This window comes from Cervus elaphus, chromosome X, assembly GCF_910594005.1.
Source record: "Cervus elaphus chromosome X, mCerEla1.1, whole genome shotgun sequence".
Lineage (NCBI taxonomy): Eukaryota > Metazoa > Chordata > Mammalia > Artiodactyla > Cervidae > Cervus > Cervus elaphus.
Window position 1 is genome coordinate 173857209 of NC_057848.1, and position 7156 is coordinate 173864364.

The 7156-nt window shown below is 41.2% G+C and overlaps 1 long non-coding RNA gene across 1 annotated transcript; it reads left to right on the forward strand.

The window, feature by feature from the left end:
- The first annotated feature begins 2062 nt into the window (after positions 1-2062).
- LOC122689260 lies at positions 2063-5823 on the forward strand. The gene is made up of 3 exons (XR_006339779.1): positions 2063-2106; positions 2811-2860; positions 4141-5823. It is a non-coding gene; the product is annotated as an uncharacterized LOC122689260 (long non-coding RNA).
- The last annotated feature ends 1333 nt before the right edge of the window (positions 5824-7156 follow it).

Consider the following 7156-nt stretch of genomic DNA (forward strand, 5'->3'; position numbering starts at 1 on the left):
TTTGAAAAGAAGATTCATGATGGTAGAGTAAGTATCAACGTCAGCTAAAGATTGCTTGTGTTGGGAGAGGCAGGGGGAATTTGGGTCTTCCAGGGGGTTGGCACAGGGAAAAACAGTCCCCGAGAAAGCTTCCCGCTGACCTGCACCGTTTGTTTTGAATCATACTCAAGCTGGAGCGCTTTCTTTGTCAGAGCCTGACTTTTCTAATTCCAATGAGGTTACCGCCCTGGGCTTAACAACGGGTATGAAGAGATTTGTATTTCACAAGTCCGTTTTATGGCTTGTGTGGGATGGTAAACTTCCTCCATTTGGTCTAAATGGACATCGCTGTGTAAAAAGCTGCCCTCTCTGATGAGTCACCGGATTCGCAAAAGGCTTTTCTGTCTCGGTTCCTGGGGGAACGTGAACTGCCAGATCCGTATTTATTCTGGACTCAGAGGGGGTACCTGGGCCAGTTTGCAAGGTTTATTTGAGAACAGTTCTAACGGTCGAAGCGGCTTCAAATACTGAATAACCAATAACCAGTATAGGATAAGGGAATACACTGATCACGACGGACCAGGCTTGACCAGCAGGACATAACCGCAGATGGCAGACACACCCACACTGGTGTATTCAGCGGGAAAACCCCTGGGATTAAATACATCCGAGGATGCTTCATCTGGCCCAGATCTCAAGAAATTCAAAGACGCACTTGAGTTCAAATTAGTAACCCAAGACTTCAATGGAAAGTGTGGACTAGAGACATTTCCTGTTTCTAAAATGGATTGAGATGGTTCTACATGTGCTAATTTGCTTCAGGATATTGGTGTCTAAAAATAACAGTGGGAGAAATTTACACGCCAGCAATTAAGATTCCGTTTGCTTGGGAACTGGAAACACTGTTCCAGGTTTCACAGCCTCAATTATTTCTAAACAGCTGGCAAGGATTTAAAAATCATCAAAGGCATTTATTAATAACAAACTCCCTGTCAAACACTGATGGATTAGCGTAGCTTTATTTGTGTTTATACGCGACGACTATTTCTGCGGTTCCGGGGGTAGAAATGACACATGCTGAGAAGCTGGAAGCGAGCACGTGTACTCATGAATGGATGAAAAAAAGTTCAGACATGGGTTTAAAATCCAAAGCCGCTGATAGACTATACTCAGCGCTCCCACACCTAACCTGTGTGCTGGCGAGCTACGTCGCTTCAGTTGCATCCGACTCTCTGCGACCCCGTGGGCTATATTCCACCAGGCTCCTCTGTCCATGGGGGTTCTCCAGGCAAGAATACTGGAGAGGGTTGCCATGCCCTCCTCCAGGAAATCTTCCCGACCCAGGGATTGAACCCACATCTCTTCTGACTCCTACATTGGCAAGCGGGTTCTTTACCACGAGCACCACCTGAGAAGTTCCTCACAACCTAACTAGAGACACCGGGAAAAACCGATGTTACTTTTCAAACGAAGCTCTCATCGATGTCTGATTTGCCACATTCCACCCAGTGGCTACAATCCCGGCCACATCTGGAATTTGCAAATGACTGGAAACAATTTCCGTTAAACAGGACTTGCTGAGCAAACTCTAATAAGCCACCCAGTGAAATACTGTGTCTCTGTAGAAAACAAAAGCATCAGATCTTTTCATGTGGACGTGGACAGAGAGACCTAGTGCCTGTTGACATTTACGGAAAGAAGCTAATGAAAGTCGTACTCACAATGGGTGGGCTGGGCGGAACGAAGGCAAGAGGAGAGGCTGAGGGTGAGACCTTCTATAAACCGCTTTCTCTCTCAATACATTCATTTTCTTTCCTGTCAAAGGATGTCCAGTCGTGGCGTTTCAGGGGTCTTAACGTCCAGGAAAAGCTTCCTTGAATATTGTGTCTTCACGCTTTTTCAATTTTAAGTGAAAGTGAAAGTCGCTCAGTCGTGTCCGACTCTTGGCGACCCCATGGACTATACAGTCCATGGAATTCTCCAGACCAGGATACTGACGTGGGTAGCTTTTCCCTTCTCCAGGGGATCTTCCCGACCCAGGGATCGAACCCAGGTCTCCCGAGTTGCAGGCAGATTCTTTACCAGCCGAGTCACCAAGGAAGCCCAAGAATACTGGAGTGGATCATTGTAAGTCCAACCAAAAAATCTTATTTCAAATTTTATTTCAAATTTTGGATTTGCGGTATCACCAACTTTTAAATTTTATCATCTCCTAACTTGATTTTACTCATTTTCATCAAGGGTTAGTGGGTTTATGTTTTATTGTTTGTCTGTTTTCTAATGTTCAATTTCATTTTTGTTCTTTTCATTATTAGTTTTATATTTTTTAAATTTTTAACTCACATGGTGCTTTCAGAGTTAAGGTTCATAGGAAACCTGAGGGAATGCACTAGTTCTATTTTTAATTACTTTTTCTAACAACTTCAGTTGAATATGCCTCACATTTTTTTTTCTATTCCGTAGTTATTAAAAATCATTTAATTTCCTCTGGGCATGGTACAGCTAGCTACAACTAATTTATTCTAGATAAAATCTGCATTTTGGGTTTTTGTTTTTTCTTTCACTCAACAGTTAAGCCACAGATTGTAATATATTTTACTTAAAATTTTCAGTGCCTTTTTTTTTTTTTTTACTTTTATAATATTTTTTGTCTTTGATTTCCCATTTTATTGTTGGTGATGGAATATGATGGTGGTTGCAAATTCTACTCGCTATAATCTTTCTAAGTTGTATGTATGTGTATTTTAGGGTGATAATCTTTTGTTTCTAATGGGCAGATAATCTCATTTATACTTATTTTTAATTGAAATATGACATTATATTCATTTCAGGTGCACAACATGATTTGCTATCTGTACATACTGCAAAAAAGATCACCACCGTAAGTCTAGTTAATATTAACCAGCACATAGTTACAAATTATTTTTCTTGTGGTGAGGGCTCATTTATACCTATTGCCGTGAAAGATCCATTTGCTATTTTTTCCGTTTCCTTTAATCTTTTAGTTGTAGCTGTTTAAAAAATTTTGATAGAGTTTTGATAATGGTAAAAAACAAAGGAAGGAAGGAGGTTCTGAGACATTTTACTGGAAAAAAAAAAAAAAAAAGGAAAAGCTGATACTGTGCCCTTCTACTAATCAAAAGGATCTAGAAACTATCACTCATAAGATTGCAAAAAAAAAGAAAAAATTTGAAAAAGCACCTATAATTAACACTTCTCTTCTGTTCCCTATATTCTATTTTTTTTTAAAAACAGCTTTAATAATAATGAACCTCTTCTCTTATGTAAAGAAGAGAGAAGGAGTCACATCGGCTTTTGATCTTCGTAATAATTCACAAAGGTTTCAAACAGAAATCATTTCTAGGACATACCTCCCAAGTTCTTAAGAATAAGCTTCATGTTTAAGCGAGAAAACACTTTTTAAGTGTTTCCTGCCTCCCCTCCCTGGAAGTTCTGATGGCTATGTGTAGATGGACATCATTGCTTTTTCTAGCAAGGATACTGACTTTTTAACCCCCGGAGCACTTGAAACGTGCTATGTTACAATTTCTATACAGAAATTCATTGACTTTGACAGAATTTCAAATTGTCTCTTCTATCATGGTGGTTCATCAACTGCTTTTGGTTTATCAGAGTTGAAGTGTTTTACCCTCAAGTGGTTCTGCTTAAATTCCTCTTTCTGGCTAAGATTCCTAAAACATGAAATTCATTTAGCATTACGCGGGGCTTTGTTGAACCCATTGTATTTTTCGCCCGGAGGCTGGTAAAAGAAAAACAATAGAAATGAACCTTAGGAGTCGTACTTTCTCAACACAGAATCAGACGTAAATGTACCAGCTCCCCTCTTTTTACAGTCTTTCATTTTCATGGAAAACTTTTCCAATGGATTTTATCTTAATGGCTAAAGAACATTTGAATACTTCAGACACTCTTCTGGCTTATGGGTTAAAAATATCTAATATGATCTTGGATGTTGAATGGGTTTCCCTTGTGGCTCAGCTAGTAAAGAATCTGCCTGCAATGTGTCACACTGGTTCACCTTTCTGAAAGACATCATGAAGATGACTGAAATTAGTAGATGTGACTTTTAACAATCTTTTAACAACTTATAGTATAGATAAATAAATTGCCCAAATGATAGATTTTTTTTTTTCCCTTTAGCAAGCGGTCCTGCGTGAATTTGCTCACCAGTTCAGGTGAGACCATTATCTTACGTGAGGAGGAAAGATAACCAGCTGCAAATGGAGAGGGCTGGCCAGACCTTACCATCCTAACTTACGGTGGAGCGGACTTTGGATGTCCGTAGCGACCGAGTCAAGGGCCTTGGGGAAGACATGAACGAGTCTGTTCTCACTAGCAGCAGGAGGTGATGGAGATCGTGTAAACCTGCGGACCTCGGTCCTTTCTGACCCTCTACCCACCACCCTCGGGGGGCAGTGGTCACCCAGCGGGGCAGGGACGCCCGTCTGGTAGTACGGTCCCCAGAGCAACATGAGCATCTCCTTGACGACCCGTCAGAGAGGAGACGAGGCCAACACTGCCATCTCCTTCCTGTTTAGGGGTGGGAGGGGCAACAGACAACACTCACAAGTACGCAGAGACATTGTCTCACCGGCAGTCTCAAGCTTAAAAAGCCATCCTTTGGATAAATGACCTGTTCCTACTGTATACCACAGAGAACTCTATTCAACATCCTCTAACAAGACATAAAGGAAAAGACTATGAACACGGCCAGTTTAGGAGGTAGGCATGGGCCATTCCAAAGGCTTGTGGGCATTCAACCTGAGGTTACGGTTAAAATTCAACAAGTTTCATGTCGCCAACGTGCAGTTACAGAAAATGGACATCTTAGTTGGGGAAAATAATTTCATCTATTTTCTTCTCCTCTAAGTCATGGATGACAAGAGGTCAAGCCAAGAAGTCAGCGGACTTGTTTCCAAGATCAGAAATGGGAGCAAATGAGACCCTCAGACATCATTAACATGGATTCGCTGGAATGATAGATACCCTAGTGTGTAAAGAATGACAAGATGCTTCAGATGCAATGGTTTTCTTCTCCAAAGTAATTATCAAGATGTGGCCCTCTGTGTGTGTATTGGGGGTGAGGGGGTGACACTTACAAGTGTTTCAGAATTTCCCTGACACAGAAGTCCGAAAGCAGAACCAACTGTTAGGTCAGAAAAAGAAAGGGAATGAATAGTAACGGTAACAATTACCATACAAAATTTAAAGATGTCTCAACTAAAAGCAGCTTTTCCTTCTCATCTTTTGTTACAAATAACATTTTTTCCACCTACAGGCCTTTGATCACCCTTGGGATTCGGAACAAAGAATTAAAGAATTGAGGTTTTTTTTTTTTTTAAGTTTCTTTATATATGTAATCAAAAGGACATACTTTCTCTCATGAAATGAATTTTTCTATCCCTTCTTCAGGGGAATTTTCCAACCCAGAGACTGAACCTGGATCTCCCACGTTGCAGACAGATCCTTTACCATCTGAGACACCAGGGAAGCCCAGTCAACACAGACATTAATAATTTCAGATGATTTCTAGCTAATGCGTCATTTAAAAATTAAAGAGACTTTGCTGGTGGTCCAGCCACAATGAAAGATCTTGCATTTACTAACCAAGATTGAATATTGTGCATACCACAGCTATGAGCCAGTACATCCAAATAAATACATACATACATAAATATTTTCAGAAAATAAATGAGAAAAAATAGGTCTCAAAAGAGAACGCTCTGTGAGCCCAGAGGTACCAATCAGTCAGTTCAGTCACTCAGTCGTGTCTGACTCTTTGCAACCCCATGGACTGCAGCATGCCAGGCCTCCCTGTCCATCACCAACTCCCGGAGTCCACCCAAACCCATGTCCATCGAGTCAGTGATGCCATCCAACCATCTCATCCTCTGTCATCCCCTTCTCCTCCTGCCCTCAATCTTTCCCAGCATCAGGGTCTTTTCCAATGAGTCAGCTCTTTGCATCAGGTGATTTTTAAGGGTGCAGAACTTGGGAGTCAGACAGCATTGCTTTCACGGGCATCTTCTAACTGGACTTTTTAACTTGCTGGAAGCATGAAAAGAAAGTGAACGTGTTAATCACTTAGTTGTGTCTGACTCTTTGAGACCCCTTGGACTGTAGCCCACCAGGCTCCTCTGTCCATGGGATTCTCCAGGCAAGAATCCTGGAGTGGGTTGCCATTTCCTTCTCCAGGGGATCTTCCCGACCCAGGGATGGAACCCAGGTCTCCTGCAGTGCAGGCAGATTCTTCACCATCTCAGCCACCAGGGAAGCTGCTGAAAGCATACATATCTCTAAGAGTCTATAGCATTTACTGAGTTGTACATGAACTGAGGAACTACAAGAAGACAACATCACTCATGTAAACAACATCTTTACAGGGAGCAAAACATGCTACACTTCTAAGATGAATGAAACTATGAGAACTGCAACACAGAAAAGGCACCTCACGCATTAGATGCAAAGTGTACATTTTGATAAATCTTTAAATTCCTTCAAATGATTGCAGGTATATCTATATGGACTGCACACGCAAAAGATAATGACTGTTTTGTAGAGCCTCATAAGTCTAGCGAAGGACACCTTTAACTTGGTTAAACCTAGAACAAAATTATTTGTTTACACACCATTCTTGACAAACTGAAGCAATTAATGGTGTTTAATTTAACACAGTCGCTGTACCAGGAACAAGGATATGTCTTTTAAAAAATCACTTAGTAAAATAAGCCCGCTCATGATTAAAAAAAAAGAAAAAAATCTCCTTTCCCTACACCTACATTTATGTATGTCACTCCAAGGAATAAATAGTACTGAAAAACCAATATTTCAATTAACCTATGATTCTGTCTTACTAACTCTAAGCATGCGTGCAGTTATTTTTCTTAATGTATTATACTCAGACAGAGACTGTTAACTTGTGTTTAGGGATATCAGAGAGCATTATTACACCACACTCGGGGCCCCTGTAAACAGCAACATCACTGAAATAAACCACTAGGATGTCGAACGGCTTCCCTGATAGCTCAGTCGGTAATGAATCCGCCTGCAATGCAGGAAACCCTGGTTCGATTCCCGGGTCGGGAAGATCTGCTGGAGAAGGGATAAGCTACCCACTCCAGGATTCCTGTTGCTTCCCTTGCGGCTCAGCTGGTAA